This window comes from Schistocerca cancellata, chromosome 1, assembly GCF_023864275.1.
Source record: "Schistocerca cancellata isolate TAMUIC-IGC-003103 chromosome 1, iqSchCanc2.1, whole genome shotgun sequence".
In the NCBI taxonomy this organism is placed as follows: Eukaryota; Metazoa; Arthropoda; class Insecta; order Orthoptera; family Acrididae; genus Schistocerca; species Schistocerca cancellata.
In genome coordinates this window covers 1,173,692,583-1,173,712,749 of record NC_064626.1, presented here as the reverse complement: position 1 = coordinate 1,173,712,749, position 20,167 = coordinate 1,173,692,583, and the positions used below count along the sequence as shown (strand labels likewise).

Genomic DNA, 20,167 nt, shown 5'->3' with positions numbered 1-20,167 from the left:
CCAAGCTCTGTTTGACTCAATGCCCAGGCGTATCAAGGCTGTTATTACGGCCAGAGGTGGTTGTTCTAGGTACTGATTTCTCAGGATCTATGCACCCAAATTGAGTGAAAATGTAATCACATGTCAGTTCTAGTATATTATATTTGTCAATGAATACCCACTTATCTGCATTTCTTGTTGGTGTAGCAATTTTAATGGCCAGTTGTGTACTTCAGTGAAGTCGATGACACCAACATTCCAGGAGAGCCCGGACAGCAGCTCACTTTGGAAATCTGTTCAGTAGGTTGCCTAACTGGATACGTAAACTAATTCTATACGACAATACGGAGCACATTCATCTTTTGGATTGCAGCTCGAGCACATTCATCTTTTGGATTGCAGCTCCTGTACGTTTTCGTGTTTGCAGTTAAAATTATTGGATATAAGTATCGCTTTTTAAGGAAAACACATTTTTTGCTTGCTACCCAAACATGTGCCATCATCAGTGGGTTTTCTTTATTGAAAACTGTAAGAAGTGAAGGTATCTTAGCATGTTACTGATATAACCAAATGACGCCTAAACACAGTTTGTGTTCGTTTTTGCAAAATCACGGTAAGAACAAAAACGAACAAAAACTTTTTGGCCTCATTTTGTTATATCAGTTATATCCTACAATATGTCCACGTTTTACAGTTTTCAATAACCAAAACCCACTGAGGATGGCACAGAGGTGTTTAAGTAACAAGATACGAAAAAAACCGGTGTTTTTGCATAGAAGGCGGAATCTACATCCAATACGGGGAAGATGATTTGGTTACATGTTCTGACACGCCTGTCCCTTAGTACGACTATGCCACGGCGCGTACTGGCAATCTAAACTTGCTCTATCCACCGATGTGTGTCATTTTTCTGTATATGTAAAAGTTGTTGCTCAGTCTTCTTCTGAAACCCCGGAGGCAGTTATGAGTAACCCTGTATAGCTTCTCGATTTTCTTCAGCTCCTTTTACACAAGCTACTTTCTGATCTAAAGATAATTTCCATAAGGTGAACTTTGAGGACATATGCTGATTACACGAAACACTGCTATATTGGACAGACTGAGAACGCGAATACTAGAAATTAAGAAACAGATGGGTGTATCCCCACATCTACAAGGGGCGTCCAAAAAGAAACGAGCCGGAGGCATAATTGCAGAAACCAGTACCTTTATGTTAGAAGTATTGACCCTGGCTGTTGAGACACTTGTCCCACTGTGACACACGGTGCTGAATGGCTGTCTCATAAAATTCCCGGGCTGCAATGTTACCCAGTTCCGCATGTACAGCCGGACGTCGTCGTCCGAGATGAATCGTTATCATGACATTCTTCTGTGACCAAGATGGCCTCCTTCTGATTTACTTCCTGCAGCACGGGACAATAGTCTATGCCCAGCGTTGTTCGCAAACCTTGACCACCCTTCACCAAGCGATCAAATCAAAACAACCAGGCAAGCTGGTCATAGGTTGTGTTCCAAAAACGAACAGCATAGAGACAGAAGTAATGACACTTTCTGCAGGACCTGACCATCATTTTGCAGGACAATGTTCAAGCACGTACAGTGCAAGCTGTTACTGATTTGCCTGACTCATGGGACTGCTAAGTGCTATACCACCTACTGCACTCCCCTGACTTACGCACGACCCCACATCGCTAGCAACGGGTTATACGCAATGCTGGTGACTACTTTGACGGTCAGTAAAACTTTGAAACACGCGTCTATTTTGTACGAGCTATAAATAAATAGGATATGAAGTCATGTATAGAGCATACCTGCAAATTTATGGGCCTGGAATAAGTTTTTCGAAAAAACTGGAGCTAGTGCAAGGGACTTGGCAGCACTTCCATGGTTTAGGAGTCACCAGTTTGTGCTCTTATTGTGTGCAGCGACGAAGAGCAAAATGGTTCAAATGGCACTGAGCACTATGGGACTTAACTTCTGAGGTCATCGGTCCCCTAGAACTTAGAACTACTTAAACCTAACCAACCTAAGGACATCACACACATCCATGCCCGAGGCAGGATTCGAACCTGCGACCGTAGCGGTCGCTCGGTTCCACACTGTAGCGCTCGGTCACCTCGGCCGGCGACGAAGAGCAAAAGTATGTTGTAAATTACGTGAAGCAAACTGTGTGCAAACCAACCGAATTTGGCAGTGCATTTGTTAAGAAAGTGAGCTCATATTCGAGAGAATGTAGTTTGCATTGTCCGACAATCTTGATTTAGGTTTTCATAAATCATTTCAGGTAAATGACGGTATTGTTCCTTCATCGAGGCCACCACCGACCATCTTATTTATTCTGCATTAATGCATATTTTTGAGCAATTTTTTCATTGCATTGCATGGAAAGTTCGACATGATTTTGAGATGAATCCTGAATGAGTACTGTCATTCTCTGTATGCGTTCAATATTCCCTGTTTCTCCTATTTGGTATGGCTTCCACTCACTTCATCAATATTCTAGGATGGATTACAGAAGTGTTTCGCAAGCAGTCCTCTTTGTAGACTCATTACATTTCCTTATTATTCCACCAATGAAAGGAAGTATATCATCTACTTTACCTCCGATTCAGTCTATGCGATCTTTCCATTTCATACCCCTACAGGCTGTTACGCCCATTTATTTGTATGGGTTGTCCAAGTGCACTTGCACTCGTTGATATTGAGGTCATGCGAGGCTATTTTTTTCGTTCTGTAAAGTGCACAATTTTAGGTTTCTCAAAATTTAAAGCATGTTGCCAGTCTTTGCACCAGTTTGAAGTGTTATCGATATCCGAATGAATATTTGTGCGAGTAATTCATCAAAAATAAGTGAAACGTCTGATGTTATCATCATCTTTAACCAAGGACAAAAATTCTACATCTACATCTACATACATACTCCGCAATTCACCATACGGTGCGTGGCGGAGGGTACCTCTTACCACAACTAGTATCTTCTCTGCCTGTTCCACTCCCAAACAGAACGAGGGAAAATTGGCTGCCTTTATGCCTCTGTACGAGCCCTAATCTCTCTTATCTTTGTGGTCTTTCCGCGAAATGTATGTTGGCGGCAGTAAAATTGTACTGCAGTCAGCCTCAAATGCTGGATCTCTAAATTTCCTCGGTAGTTACTCACGAAAAGAACGCCTCCTTTCCTCTAGAGTCTCCCACCCGAGTTCCTGAAGCATTTCCGTAACACTCGCGTGATGATCAAACCTACCAGTAACAAATCTAGTAGCCCGCCTCTGAATTGCTTCTATGTCCTCCCTCAATAAGACCTGATAGGGATCTAAAACGCTCGAGCAGTACTCAAGAGTAGGTCGTATTAGTGTTTTATAAGCGGTCTCCTTTACAGATGAACCACATCTTCCCAAAATTCTACCAATGAACCGAAGACGACTACCCGCCATCCCCACAACTACCATTACATGCTTGTCCCACTTCATATCGCTCTGCTATGTTACGCCCAAATATTTAATCGACGTGACTGTGTCAAGCGCTACACTGCTAATGGAGTATTCAAACATTACAGGATTCTTTTTCCTATTCATCTGCATTAATTTACATTTATCTATATTTAGAGTCAGCTGCCATTCTTTACACCAATCACAAATCCTGTCCAAGTCATCTTGTATCCTCCTACAGTCACTCAACGACGACATCTTCCCGTACACCACAGCATCATCAGCAAACAGCCGCACATTGCTATTCACACTATCCAAAAGATCATTTATGTAGATAGAAAACAACAGCGGCCTTGATGTTACAGCCCAGTCTTATCTTTCTCCATGGGAGGAATGAATTGTTACTGCTTGTTGCTGGACCGATGGCTTTATCCTGGTGGGAGGAGGGGAGACTGGGTTCTGAGCTGGCCGGCGCTCACAGCTCGGCCAGAGGCTGTGTGGTGTGTAGTGTGTAGTGTGTAGCGGCCCAGCGGCCGGCGGAGCGTGAAGCGACTTCCTGGCCGCTGGGTGCATCCCCACCCTATCTGCGGCCGCCATCGGCGCGGTACGGCGCGCCCACCGCTACGCTGCAGCCCGCCCACACAGCCGCGCACACAATTTAATTAACACTTGCCGGCCGCTACTCCAGTCTCCGTGACCGCTGAACAGGAGGCCGTGGGACACTGGGGGAGCCGCAACCGCGACACATACATGTCCGGCAAATACCCGAAGCTTCGAAATGGAGCTTCACAAGGTGGCTGACACACGACACAGGTAAAGGTATCATGATACTTCCCCTGTCATCGTCGTCATTCCTGACACCAGAACACCACCACCACACCACCATCTAATCATGAATGTCATCATTTCAAGCATGACTTTCATCATTAAAATCATTGATGTCTTCATTTCAAACATCAACATGATCGTTCCAATCAGCAATATCATCGTCCCAATCAACAATGTCACCATCCCAGTCATCATCATCATCATCATATCACCATCATCATCAGTCCGCAGCTCGTGGCCGTGCGGTAGCGTTCTCGCTTCCCGCGCCCGGGTTCCTGGGTTCGATTCCCGGCCGGGTCAGGGATTTTCTCTGCCTCGTGATGACTGGGTGTTGTGTGATGTCCTTAGGTTAGTTAGGTTAAGTAGTTCTAAAGTTCTAGGGGACTGATGACCATAGATGTTAAGTCCCATAGTGCTCAGAGCCATTTGAACCATTTTAGCCATCATCATCAACAACAACAACATTCATCACTACTGGACAAGGTCCTCTTCTGCACTTCATGTTCTTCAGCTACACACATCCATATTGACCATCTTCTCACCTTGCAGTAAGTCGTAGCGTCATGTTTTCTCATCTCTTCAAATAAAAAAAATTAATAAATCCTTTGTCCATGTACCACTGATTGATTTGGCAATATCTCCCGTCCACCCTCATTTCGCATAATTACTTCATCATCTACAATCTGCTCCCTGATTCGCCTGTTTGTTTTTCTGTCTCTCTTATTACTTCCCTATATCAAATGGTTCAAATGGCTCTGAGCACTATGGGCTTAACATCTGAGGTCATCAGTCTCCTAGAACTTAAAACTACTTAAACCTAACTAACCTAAGGACATCATACACATCCATGCCCGAAGCAGGATTCGAACCTGCGACCGTAGCGTCGCGCGGTTCCAGACTGAACTTCCCTATATCCATCTCTCCAGTTATCCCTAGGTAACTCTTAACTTCTTAACAGTTTTCCCCGGTCAGTCTCACGCTTTGAAACCATATTCTGAAGTTTAGCAGAGTGTCAGAGTGCTCTGCCGAGTGAGGTAACCGAGCACGACTCACGACGCGTCCTCACAGCATCTTGTAAACTTTACAGTTCCCCCGCAAAACATTCGGGACCACCACTCCTGGAAAAAGGACACTGCGATGACATGGCCTAGTCAGCGCCTGGGGGATTGTTCCCAGAATGAATTTTCACTCTGCACTGGTGTGTGCGCCGATATGAAACTTTCTGGCAGATTAAAACTACGTGGCGAACCGGGACTGGAATTTAGGACCCTTTTTTATCTCGCGAGAAAGTGCTGAAGCAACTCAGCTACCCGAACACGAACCATGACCCGTACTCGCAGCTTTACTTCCGCCAGTACCTCATCTCTTAACTTCCAAACTATACGGACATTTTTTTCCCCAATTTACCAGCTTTCGGGCCGTGCCCATTCAGCGATATCGATAATAAAGTCAGTTATGACGATACGAGCGTAAGGGCAACACAACACCCAGTCTCCGAGTGGAGAAAAATCCCCGACTCGGCCGGGAATCGAAACTGGACCATTTCACTTTGCAATCCGCCGCGATACTGTGGCGGACAGACACGGAAGGTGGTAATGTTGTTAGCGCCGAAGACTCAACTCGAGCGCTCTCCAGAGTCCTGTTCCGACATCGTTTTCGACTTCACTTGCAGGATGGATATATTCGGACATCAAGACATACCGTAGATTTAATCGGACATCTAATCGATCTTTCGAACAGAGATCGACAACACAAACGTCAGCGGCCGCGGAATACAGGGAAGGTGGAGTGGACGGTAAGACCAGGCCGAGACAGCAGAGCCCGGACAAGTGTGTAGGGCGCCCGCCGTATGCTAACGAAGCAGCGGCTGACTCAGTGCGCGCAGGCCCCGCTGTGACAACTGGCCATTAGGCGCGGCCAGCACCCGGCGCGCACGGACAAAGCGCGCCCACCTACCTACCTGTACCTGTTCGCCCACCGTGTCCCCGGGCTGTGAGCACACGGGAGCCGTATAATAAGTACCGCACCTCTCTCTCCTGTCACGGTCGCCATCGTTTTTGTGTTGCCACGCGACGTGTCCATTGTTAGCACGCGGTCGGCGGTAACGCCGATACTCAAACGAAAGTCGCACCGCCTCATTTCACTGTGGCAAAGTGAGTAAAGTCTGTCTCTTCGAGTACTCATTCCACGTATCGTCATGACCACCCCACCTGGATCACTAAGTGATGATTGTACGCTCGTATTTATTATTTTTCGTGTCCGCAATTAAAGTCAGCACATAACTGAACATCGACGACGACGAGAACGACAACGGACTTAAGGTCAACTGCCTATCTTTCGCAGACGCAATTCTCAGCAAATTAAAACTGCGTGCCGGAACAAGACTCGAACCCAGGACCTCGCCTTTCGCGGGCAATGCTTTTCCCGATTGAGCTATCCGGACACACCTCACGACCCGCCTTCAGCGCTTTACTTCACACGAAATCAGGCCTTTCGCATATCCTGCACAGGCCGGTGAGGCTTGTATCGGGTTGGAATACAGAAGTCATTGTCTTGGTCACAAAATATCTTATTAAAACTGAATATACTGGTTTTGGGTTTTCTGCCGTCATCGGATCAAAATATGAGGAAATATAAACAAAAACATATCAATAGATTTCCCAAAGAAAAATGACATAAAAGAACAAGTTATCTGACAAGTGAGCAACGACACGAGGGTGCGTGGTCAGTTCATAGACGAAGAAGAGCAGAGAGTATGTGTTTATAAATTAAGTAGACTTCAGAATGATCGGTGTTAGTGGCACTAGTAAGATACGACGTTCGGACAAGGGAAAGTATATGTATATAAAAATATAATACACGTAAGGGGATGCGGAAAATAACATTATTTTATACATTTCTAAAATGTGACATAATCTGTACACTTAAAATATTATATACATATTAAATGTAATAAATCGAAGAGGTATCACCTCCTTTCACACGTGATGAGAGAAAATAATATTTCAGGCCAGGATAAAACTTAAAAGAATAAAACCAATTTAAAGTGTGACTGAAGGCTGTGTACACAGAATTGAATCGCAAGGCATTACATAAAAAACTGTACATAGCATCGCAGCTGCTACATAACTTCATACATAATACTGTACACTTATGAGGCAGATCATTAAGACACCAGCTTAATAGCTGGTTCGCCCCTCTGTAGAACGAAATACAGCACTGATTCTGCGTATAAGAGATCCGACAGCTTGTTGGCAGGCCCGTGGAGGTATGTGGTATTACATGTCTGCTCACAGTTCATGTAAATCGCCTAAATAACGAGCAACTGATATGCTTACGCGGTGATGGTGATCGATAGCGACCAAGATGGGTTCCATAAGATTTACGTCAGGCGAATTTGGTAGACGAGACATCAACATGAGTTCACTATAGTGCTCCTCAAACCACTGTAGCGTGGTTCTGGGTCAGAGACACGGAGAATTATACTGCTGTAAGATGGCATAGCCGTCGTGGAAGACATCAAGCTTGAAGGGATGCAGGTGGTTCGCAGCTGCCAGCGTGTCTTCGTTCACTACAAGTCCCATGAATGAGGGGGAGAATGTCTCACATAACATAATTCTGCTCCCACCAGCCTGTATCCTTGGCGGGCTGCACGTTTCGAGCCGCCGTTCACCTCGATGACGCCGTTTGTGAAGATGAACATCGACCTAGTGTAGCAAAAGTGTGATTCAGCCGAAGAGCCGACACGTTTCCATTGATCGACGGTCGAATCCCAATGGTCCCGCGTCCACTGTAGTCGTAATTGGCGATGTCATAGGGTCAACACGTGAACACGTGAGAGTGGCCTGCTGCGGAGCTCGATGTTCAACAATGTGCAATGAATGGTGTGCTCCGAAACACATGTGAGTACACAAAGATTGCGCTCTTTCAGCAGAGATACCACAGATCACCATCGATCCTACTTTACAGAGCAGACAAGTGTCCGAATCCACATTCTGTGAAGAGTCTTGGACGTTTAACCATTTAGCGCCTAGTGGTAATTTCACTGTCCTTTACCTCTATCCGTAGCTGCTCACAACAGTAGCACGCGAACATTCGACCATCTTCACCGTTTCCGAGATACTCGTTCACAGGCGCTGCGTAAAAATAATCTGCCTCTTGTTAACGTCGCTTATCTCAATGGATTTCCTCATTTCCAGGCCATATCTTCGTTAAGTTGATACGCTGTCCGTGTCCGCTCCGCCTACATAACTGCGTCACGTGCACGGAACTCCATCAGGTGGCAGCCAACATCGTGGTGGGCAGTGATCATGTTTTGGTTTGTCAGTGTAGTTTACTTACGGACTCAAAGCAGGAGTAGTGGAGTCGCGTTCTACGTGCTAGTTCGAGTCCTGCCTCGGGCATGGATGTGTGTGTTGTCATTAGCGTAAGTTAGTTTAAGTTAGATCAGGGACCGATAACCTCAGCAGTTTGGTCCCATAGGATATTACCACGAATTTACAATTTCTACATGCTACCTTTGCGCTGGGACGGCATCATCAGACCCCAAGTTAGTGAATATTTAGTTTGCTGCGACAAGACATAACTAGGCTTCTTCACGTCCCGCTACTCCAGTGCAAATGGGGACAGTTGGATGCCATCTGCGATGACTGTCTTACATTCAGTTGCGACGATAGTGTATTTAAGTACACGTTTGCGCGCATCGCTGTAAGGGTTAGGTGGATCTGTTTTTTGTTGAACTAGGTTTCCGGACCAAAATGTAGTTCACTTCTTCTTCGGCGACAGTATGCCACTGAGTCCGTAATTTTTATTTAAATCTAAGGCTTTTGACATGCAAGAATGTGACAGACCTGGATTCGACCAACACACCGGTGGACAATAATACGTCCTTTACATTACAGAAGAAAAAGGGAAAAAGAACTACACCGGCTGCCGAATACAAGTTCGAACAAAGAATACGGCCGAGTGTAGGGCTTCGTCGGCCGAGTACGTGACCATTGCTTCCAGAGACACGTTATCTTAAGTAACGTCAGCTAGCTTTTAGCACCTGGCCAGCCGTGCATCGACCTGCGTGGTAAACCAGGTCTTGTGTCGTGTGCTCAGCGGGTTGCCCCACTACAGGCGCAGCTACTGATAAGAACACCGCTAACCCTTGCTTTTATGTCAACGTCTAGGCGGAGACTTGCTAAGAGGCTGGAGTAAGAAGTATGTACAGACCTGACGGTCGACAAAGATTTTCAGCTGTACGCCAGTTTAGTCGCGAATCGACAATCTCGCTTGTTTTGAAACAACGTGATGCTCAGTTGCGTGCTGATGATTAGTTAATATACTGGTACGTTCATTTGCGCACCTGAAGAAAGTAATATATATTTTCGCCAGACGAGTTTCTGGTTTCATTTTTAGCTTGTCATCACTGTCTTAAAATTTCCTTATACTTGTACATATTTGTCAGCGGAATTTTATGTGCTCTATTGCATATCTGTATTCAGTTACAAACAGTTCGAATTGTTCTTGTAAATTAAAAGTCACATCAACAGTCGCTGACCTGAAAATGTAAGAAGCAGAATACGTAAAATTACAACAGACATTTTCATAATAATAACGAAAAATTTCTGTCCACAGATGATGTTGCCGGAAAAAGAACCGGATGCATACGCAAGTAACAGTAGCATCTCAGTTTCATTTTATGCTTTCAACGTTGCAAGGTTCACATCGATATATAATACCACATAGATCTTATCAGCTACGCTGAAGTAGGGAAAAGATTTCTTTCACTCACTGCATGTTCTATTGTTTCCCTCTTTTCGAAGACGGAGAACTTCCAATGGGGGAGTTTAGTTCCAATTTATCAGCACGAGCAGACAGATAGTCTCCTGTAATTAGCTGCCCCATTAAGTGATATCAGCCATTAAGTAAAGCGTTATTAGCGTGAAAAGAATGTGGCGGACTTACCTACAACGTATGCGAAGAAGATGTAAAAGAGTACATACTCAAAAAGTTTATGAATGTTCAGTTTGAAATAAATCAGCAGAAAATAAAGCAACTTAAACATTTCTCTCGTGTTTTCCGTGCTTTATTAATCGAGAAGATTATTTACGTTTCCACCTACAGAGGACAGATGTAAAACTAAAATATTTTTAACATTTTCCCCATAAAGTAGGGGACACGATTATTAGTTATTAACAAAATTTTTATGTGGGGCTAAATCAAAGACATTCGAACCAAAGGAAATAAAATATTAAATAAACTGTTAAAAGAAAGAAAGTGGAAGGGATATTATATAACATACTAATGCTATAACGAATTACAGGCGCAGATGAGCATCAAACAAGTTAGAAGCACACACAAAAGTGTTATTCCTTAATATATTGCTTTACTACTTTGCGATTAAAAATCGTAGTAGGTGAGAAGGTATGAGTATATGTAGAAACCCGACCTCGAGCATATTATCACCCAGTCTCGGCGGTATAAAACAGAATGTATCAATAATTTTATACGTGGTTATTACCGCGGACCACCTGCATCCTTTCATGTTAGATGTCTTTCCCGAAAGTGACGGCATCTTCCAGCACGTCGGTTCGAAGAACCTTCTGCCAGGCAGTTAAGTGCGAAGTGCAGAGTAATCATGTAGATGCAGGTTAAGTGACCTCGCCACAAGACCAGAATCGTGCTGCAGTGCTTTGAGGAGCGTGATAGTGAACTCACTTTGGTGACTCTGTCGCCAGATTCGCCTGATCTGAACCAGATGGGAGACATCTGGGACGCTGTTGGATGCCAGGTGGACGCCCACAGTCCACCGGTCCCTAATGTAAGGCACCGTTAATCCTACCTAGCAAGCGTCTCACACCGTACAGCAGGGTCCAAAAGATCATGATGATGATGATGTTTGGTTCGTGGGGCGCTCAACTGCGCGGTTATCAACGCCTGTACAAATTCCCAGCCTTTGCTCAGTCCAATCTTGCCACTTTCATGAATGATGATGAAATGATGAAGCCAAAACAAACACCCAGTCATCTCGAGGCAGGTGCAAATCCCTGACCCCACCGGGAATCGAACCCGGGACTCCGTGCTCGGGAAGCGAGAACGCGACCGCGAGACCACGAGCTGTCGACGGGTCCAAAAGAGGACCGGCAAGCGCAGTGCAGCCAATCTCTTCTGTAGATCTGTTGCGTCATATAAGAGTTCTGCCAGTATATTTTCTATGTATTCTTTCCAATTTAAGTTGTTCGTAATAGTGACGTAGTCAATTATGCTTGCAGCAGGCATAGGATCCTTGAGACTGGACCGTGTAGCCTGGTCGGATGAATTACGTTTCTTGTTACGCCATCATTCACGGGACGACTGGTCGAAACGTTCGTCTCGCCTCGGACGCGGGCTGGACGTGACGTGACAGTATTACGAGGAGGGTAGGGGGAGGGGGTGAAGGAGACTTACACATGGGCTTCCATAGAACCTGTGGCAGTAATCGAAGTAGCATGACTGCTGTGGACTTCGTGAACATTATGCATGAGGTCTTCCCCGACGGCAGAGGCATCTTTCAGCAGGATAACTGTACGTATCATAAGGCAAGAACCGTGCTACAGTGTTTTGAATAAAGTAAAAAACGAAATAAACTGTCGATTTATTTCAGACAAAGTCCTGGTAGAGAGAGGCAACTACCACGACAAATATAGTAAAAACGACTCTAAAAATCCTCGTTGGTTGCTGAAAAACCTCTTAGCTATTTTTGAAAAAAAATTTTGTTTGGGATTACAAACTCTCCCCTAATTTTAATTGCTGACAGGTCAGTAGACGATGGGCTGGGCCAGAAACATCTTGTGAACGTTGAAATATAGTAAAAACGACTCTAAAAATCCTCGTTGGTTGCTGAAAAACCTCTTAGCTATTTTTGAAAAAATTTTTTGTTTGGGATTACAAACTCCCCCCTAATTTTAATTGCTAACAGGTCACTAGACGATGGGCTGGGCCAGAAACATCTTGTGAACGTTGAAATAAAAAGCATCTCCAAAAATAGCTACGAGATTTTCTCAGCAACCAACAAGCACTTTCAGACCCATTTTTATTATATTTTAAACTACCGATATTTCGACCGATTTTGCAGTGGTGCTCTTCAAGGCGGTTAACTGGTGGGCTGTTAACGTCGGCAGTTTAGCTGCTTTAGTAATTTATTACGACGCGGCCTAAAACCCACAACTATTTTATTCAAAATGAAAAAGGCCGTGGAAGCCTACAGTGCTTTGAGGGGCATAATAGTGAACTGACGGTGATGTCTTGGCCACCAATTCGCTTGATCGAAACCCGATGGAAGACGCCAGGGACGCTCTCGGGCGCCAGATTCACGCCCTCCACAACCAGCCAGCCCGCGGTTCACGGGAAACGTGTGGTCTGTGGGCAGACATCTGCAACCTCTGAAAGCCTGACAAAGACTTGTCGCATCCATGCCAAGCACAAACGCTGCTATATTGCGCTCCAACACTGGGCCCACTCGCATTTAAGCTCGTGGTCGTAATGCTTTCGCCCAACCGTGTACGTAAGACGAAAGTGAATCGTTCTAGACGCCTCAGGCACGTAATTTCAGGGTGGAAGTGTGTCTTGCTTTGAGTGTTGGGGGTGCGACGTACACAGATGGCTAAGCAGGAGGTGTGGTCTGCCGGTTTAGCTTCAGGTTCGTTCACCTGAACGTCCGTTGCGTGCGGCGACCCGCATGCCTGGCGTGGCGGCTGTTTTGCGTGCCTGCCGGCGCGTCTTATCGGGGGTTCCCCGCTGCGACCAATACCGGCGCGACGCCGCCATCCAGGTCCCGTGCCTTTAACGATCGCAGATAGGAGAGGCTTTTATCTTTGCGAGCTCACGTTACGCAAACCGGAAGGCAAGCGACGGAGATGTCAGCCGCACGGATCTCTCTGCATATCACTGCCGTGTTCTAACACATCGTGTGACCAAGAGTTACAGCCTTAAACTGTCATGTAACAAGAAATGTTGTACAACACAATGCTACGATACTTCGTTTATCGGATTAGTTCAGTTGGAATCAACGTGATATGTTCAAATAATTTACGCGAACGTAGCTGTGTGACATGGTCGACAACCGCCGATATTTCCACAGGTGACCACGCTGTCATTTTCGAGAAAGAAAGCATTTTGCAAGGGAATTTAAGACCTCAGCTTGCAGGCCAAGTAGATACACCCCCCCCCCCCACACACACACACCAACCTGTTACTTTCGAGGCAAAAATGCAGCAAGGAAGCTTGTGCAAGGGTTTTTAAAACCGTAGTTTGCAGAACATGTAGATAACACATGCGCTTGCACACGCACTAGATACTAGTGGCACCACACAAGGGAATATGACCTGCGCCAGAAGTTATCGATAGTGAAAAATCACTAAACCACTGCTGAGGTAGCATTAACTCTGTCCATCTCTTTTCTTTTAACAGGCAGAAACGTCCACCTCTATTTACGAGGTTACTTGCTACCTTAATTACAAATGATTCCTCAACAACATTAGAACCATGGCATGGCTGGCGGGAGTATTTTCACGGTTGGTGTTACATATTATAACGGTGACACCATCATAAAGCCTCAAGGGGTATGTACGCGAAAATGAGCTGTTTCAAAAGAAGTCTTATAAAATCTAAGGTTTTTAAGGTAATGTAACTAAATCTGGCACAGTTTTTACGAAATCTTATGTGATACACACCTAAGTTTTCATATTTACTGATCTTATTTTTCTTTATTTCCAAAAAATTTCAAATGCTCATTTTATGAAAAATTATCTGTCACTGCTAAATTGATGCATTTGTTTGATATTCCATTATTACAAATATGTGCGGAAAAGAATATTGACGTCTTCTCTTTTACTGAATTTTTTAGCTTTCCAGATACGCCTGAAAAAAGCATCACATTTTGATTTATTTAATGCCTTACTATTCTGTTAAACACAAATACCTTCCACAGAGTTTCCCTCACTAGTATTGGGTAGTTGGTGCCAAATTTAACTGCTCTAACGTCAGTGGCTTATGACGAGAAGATATTTAAAATTTTCAAAATGCTGTTTATGGGACTCCCGAATCAAAGATTTGACGATAGTTTAGATTATAAAGCAAAGAATACAGAGTAAGCGGCAGCAGTGTTGTTTCACAGCCTTCTTGATGTACTACGTCAAAACTCCCTGCACTGGGATTGCACAAAATTGGAAGAAATCGTCCTGGGATGGAGTGGGGAACTGAGGGAAGAAATAGAAAAGGACGACCTGGCTCCAAAATGAAGAGATGACGCCGGCCGGTGTGGCCGTGCGGTTCTAGGCGCTTCAGTCTGGAACCGCGTGACCGCTACGGTCGCAGGTTCGAATCCTGTCTCGGGCATGGATGTGTGTGATGTCCTTAGGTTAGTTAGGTTTAAGTAGTTCTAAGTTCTAGGGGACTGATGCCCACAGATGTTAAGTCCCATAGTGCCCAGAGCCATTTGAACCATTTGAAGAGATGACAATCAGAAGATTTGGTGCAAAAGAAGAGGATAAACAAGATCGAAATGCCTCGACGAACATACTGAAGAGAAATTGTTGAGCACTTGTGCCATGCTTATTGTAACGAGTTCCGAGTGTAGTGTTGTGTTGGTGGGAAACCTCTGTTGAGGAAAGTCTGAATAAAAGAAAATAAATAATATAACTGCACTTTTGGAAGGTAATATTCGGGAGCTAAATTTTCTGTATCAATAAATGAACAGCCAATAACAAATGTTCGAAATTTTTATCACTTTGGTGTACGACCCTCATTAAGGTGCGTTTAAGAAATTCAATGATTGAATCTTAAAACAGGCAAAACACTCATCTGCCATCAAAATAGTTCCTGTTACCGACACTACACTTTTGACAACGTTTGTAAAGCTGCCGAAATTTATCAGCAAAATTTTCTTTGGCAGACTAAGGAAGCATTAATGTCACCTGTCTTTGGAACTGTGCGCACTTCGTGACTATTTTAAAACGGATCGGAAACGGATGTGGGATAAAATCAAATTTACAGGCGGCAGATCTGAGAAATGTAATGACTTTTCGGGAACTTTTGCTTGTCCGTTAAGCAGAAGATTGTGAACATGATGGCAGGATGTACGAGACTAACGTATCTGCCCTTCGTATAATCCTCGCTCCTTCGAGTTACTCACTCATTGGCGAACCAATCATAAATTGAACAAGGTTATAAACAGGGTGATTCAGCTGCCCTACCGCCGTCGTTTTAAGCAACCCGCAACGTTATATCTGGCATACATAAACCACACGCGATGTTTCCATATTCTCTCGCTCGCTACACGCAAACTATTAGTGCTCTATGATGAGCCTTTTTGTAAGAAATTTAATGTAGTTAAATTTTGTGCCGGGGTACGTTTTTGCTGCAGGCCACCGTTTCCCAGTTATTCAAGGAAAACTAAAAAACTGACCTTCAGACCCACCTTCAACCGACACTCAACCCTCATCGATAAGGATTACTAGTATGTAGTTCGTGGCAGTCCTTCCTGCCACTGTACAAAATTTCCAACAAGAAGAGGTATTCCTGATAGTCCATCTGATTTGCTCTCTATTGATTGGGCTATTACAGCACCAGCAGAGTGGGCTATTTCGTTACATTATTAATTGTGCTTGAGGGTAATAACCGAAAAACGCCTCTGTGAACGTTACACCAAAACTAATTACGTTGACAGTCTCTGTCCGACACGGGTTAGTGGAGAGTCAAATAAACAAGGAAAATCATCAAACAGGCGTGCGATTTGAGAAGTTATTTTACTTTCACAACCTGTGTCGGCAATTCAGTATGCCATCTTCAGGTCTCATATGCATCTCATGTATAGACAATCAAACGTATCGAGATTGGCACACTGAACTTGTCTGTATATTGACAAGTCTTCGAAGGGAGCACTGTGCCAATATCGATACGTTTGATTATCTATACACGAAGTGCATGCGGGGCTGAACATGGCATTATGAACTGCCGAAACTGGTTGTGAAAATAAAACAAAATAATGTCTCAAATCGCAAGGCTGTTTGGAGATTTTCCTGTTGAAAGTTACGCTGATAATTCGATCAAAACTTAAACCCTTACAAGCAGAGGTGTTTCGTAGTCAGAAGACTTGAATGCAACGATGTAATTGTTTATTTTATGATGCTAAAATTCACAAGTTGTTTGGTAAAATTTACACAAACGTCAGTTTTTTAATTTGTGTTAGACTAAACTGGTGGCGTCATAAGGCCAATGAATGAAGACCAAAGGAGGTCGAACGTGGGAAATAGTTCGTGCAGTTGCAAATATTTTTGCAGTGGTAAGAGGGAGTGACATGAACAACTAACTAGAAATACTGATCGGTTTTGCATCACCTCGGTTCCGTGAGTTCCGTAACCTGTACAGAAAATTGGAATAGAGATCAACATAAACAACATTCTCGCCCTTTTTATTGCTCATACAGCGAGACCTTCAGAGGTGGTGGTCCAGATTGCTGTACACACCGGTACCTCTAACACCCAGTAGCATTTTCTCTTGCATTGACGCATGCCTATATTCGTCGTGGCATACTATCCACAAGTTCATCAAGGCACTGTTGGTCCAGATTGTTCCACTCCTTAACGGCGATTCGGCGTAGATCCCTCAGAGTGGTTGGTGGGTCACGTCGTCCACAAACAGCCCTTTTCAATCTATCCCAGGCATCTTCAATAGAGTTCATGTCTTGAGAACATGCTGGCCACTCTAATCGAGCGATATCGTTATCCTGAAGGAAGTCATTCACAAGATGTGCACCATGAAGCACGAATTATTGTCCATGAAGACGAATGCCTCGCCAATATGCTACCGATATGGTTACACTGTCGGTCGGAGGATGGCATTCACGTATCTTACGGCCGTTATGGCGCCTGCAATGACCACCAGCGGCGTACGTCGGCCCCACATAATCCTCGCTGGAAAGTGTGTCTAAGGCGTTCAGCCTGATCGGGTTGCCTCCAAACAAGTCTCTGACGATTGTCTGATTGAAGACATATGTGACACTCATCGGTGAAGAGAACGTGATGCCAATCATGAGCGGTCCATTCGGCATGCTCCCTACAGCCGGTGCAGAAAGAGGACCCTTCCGTAATCCTTTTAGCCGGCGATATTCTCGAAGTATAACTGCAGCATTAGTGTTGTTTTGATAACAGAGCTTCACCAATAATGCCCTCTCCTTTCGTCCAAGCTCATGTTGACACGTGGACACGTGGACTACCGACTGGTCAGGTGTGTGAGACTATGAATCACGATGACTGATCACGGCACCTTGTGGCCATAGTTGGGCTGGATGGTGGCGCTGTGACGGATGGAAATCGTGCACCCGAACTCCGGACATTAATGCTACTCGTACGGTAGTTAGTTTCCGTGTTATAACGCGTTAAATAGGGAAAGTTTAGTTGTAACCACATGGTAGACTGTCGTTTTCACTCGCTCTATTTGCAAGAGTAACAGGAGGGGAAATGACTAGTAGTAGTACAGTGTACTCTCCGCCAAGCACTGTAAGGTGGCTTGGTATATGTAGATGCAGAAAAATGTGACAGCGAAATTGATCCCGGAACTGGCGAGTTTCGAACAAAACCTGTGGCGAATGCAAAGTGCTCAGTCCAGTGCATCACCCTCACCCCTCAGGGGCAAGAATCGATTAGTTTTTATTTTCATTATAATTGTAGTAAAAATCTTCCATCGCTTTCATTTTTGTCTAAGTAAATCCTTGTTTACATGTTTCTACACTAGATTTAAGAACCCATCTTACTCAAAAGCGTAATCTGCCTATTTTAATTTTTAAGACACAAGGGAATTACGGCCCTTGGATGCGAGCGAGCATTGATTCAAACACATTTGTAAGACATAGAAATAAGCACCATTGTAAAATAGGTGTAGGCAAACTATAACTCATATCGTTAAGATACGAGTAAATACCTTCTGTACAGAAGCGTATCTGTGGAGAACACGTCCACTACATTTGAAAACATCTTTGCAACTGTTTGCTTATGTACGTTATTCTCGATGCACTGAACGTTTTGAGCGTTGTTTAACATGTGTGAGAGACTGCACAGATGGACCGTAAGAAAACTGTAAGTACAAGTTCTTCAGAATTTCGCCACTATAAAAATAGGTAACTAACTAAAACTTGCACGTTTTTTTATATATTGCAGTAAAATCATTAAAACAAAGCAGAGAATCGAAAACATTACGTAAAAATTGCATGGTACAAAGAATAGTCTCTTGAAAATGGGAATAATTTTCCGAAACGCGTCGTGTGAAATATGAATAAAGGCTGACCGGCAGCAGAAAAGTAATTTATAAGCAAACGCATAAGAATTTCCGTTATTTTTTGGACCCGTCTCGTGCTGTCTACGCACAGTGAGTAAAATTTTGTAATTTTCTATCCTTCATTTTGTTGCAATTTCGGTGAACGGTGCTGTAGAAGAGGAATGCTTACGAGCACGAGCCGTCGCGGATCTTTTCCCACGACGGCGTCGCTGTCCACACGTCCCGGAAGTGGACTGTACTGTACTGTACTGTACGTGGCGAGCAGCAGTGTCGTACCGGGTACAGCCGGCAGGCTAGGTTGGCTCCTCTTAACCCCTGGCGGGCGCGACACAATGCCGTAATAAAGTAATTCTGTCCCTAGCCGCTGCGCTCTGTACATCAGCCGCTGCAGCCAGCATTCAGGCCCTGAATGGACGCCGGCCGCTATTACGTGCGTCCGGCGGACAAACCCGAGCTCACACCTCACGTGGCCCGGCCTTCTCTTGCGAGAGATAACGCCGTTCAAAGGGCCATCGAAGACAGAGCCTGCCCGGGGAACATCGCCGGGCGACGAATTGTGCCCATCAAAACTCTTCCCTACAATAGAATGGTCTTCCATTAAGATACCATTTCTGTTAGACGAAGTCATCTACTAAATTCTCCATGCTATTGAACCTGTCGCTTAAGACCCGAGCGTATGTACAGTTCCCAAGACCTCGTCGGACACAAATAGTGTTCACGACGCGATAACATTGTTTCCTCTCTGTGTGTTCGGTTGCACGTGTAAATGCGTATGTGAGGCGAACAATAAACGTCTTCTCCCATAGTTAAATCTTGCGCCTGCGAAGAGAGCTCCGAGAAGACATTGCCAGATGTCAGTATAGCTTCGTACGTGTGGACACCATCGGCGGCTACGGAAATCAGTTAAGTTGCAGTAGTGACAGGTAGAAAGGCCAGCAGAGTGCATTGCTTTTGTTCGTGTTTAATGTTGTTATCAGGCCTGATAAGATAAATGCGGTGCATGAACAGTGTCTGACATTGCATGATCACTGTGAAGGACACTGAGATGCTGCGTAGTCCATTATCAGCACATGACAATGTTTGAAAGGGTGAGGATTACGGGTTTTCATTTAGGGGCAACGGCCTTGCCGCAGTGGATACACTGTTTCCCGTGAGATCCCCGAAGTTAAGCGCTGTCGGGCGTGGTCGGCACTTGGATGGGTGACCATCCAGGCCGCCATGCGCTGTTGCCATTTTTCGGGGTACACTCAGCCTCGTGATGCCAATTGAGGAGCTACTCGACCGAATAGTAGCGGCTTCGGTCAAGAATACCATCATAACGACCGGGAGAGCAGTGTGTTGACCCCATGCCCCTCCTATCCGCATCCTCAGTGAGGATGACACGGCGGTCGGATGGTCCCGATGGGCCACTTGTGGCCTGTAGACGGAGTGGGTGGTATTACGGGTTTTCATTTGGCCGGCTGGTGGAATCGTGCAATATCCAGATTCGTGGGGCATTCGGATATGACAGTGCCTCGACGTTGGACTGCCTGCCAGTGTAAGAGCAGGTATATTCCTCCTCAAGGTTCCGGTAGACTACGTCTGTCCACTACAAGCGAGGTTCGGCGTATTGTACACCAGACCAATCGTAACCCATC

The 20,167-nt window shown here is 44.9% G+C and overlaps 1 protein-coding gene across 1 annotated transcript in view; it reads right to left on the bottom strand.

Annotated features, from left to right (window-relative positions):
* LOC126140405 (serine-rich adhesin for platelets) overlaps window positions 1–20,167 on the bottom strand; it is a 517,162-nt gene that overhangs the window by 227,975 nt on the left and 269,020 nt on the right. The window lies entirely within an intron of this gene.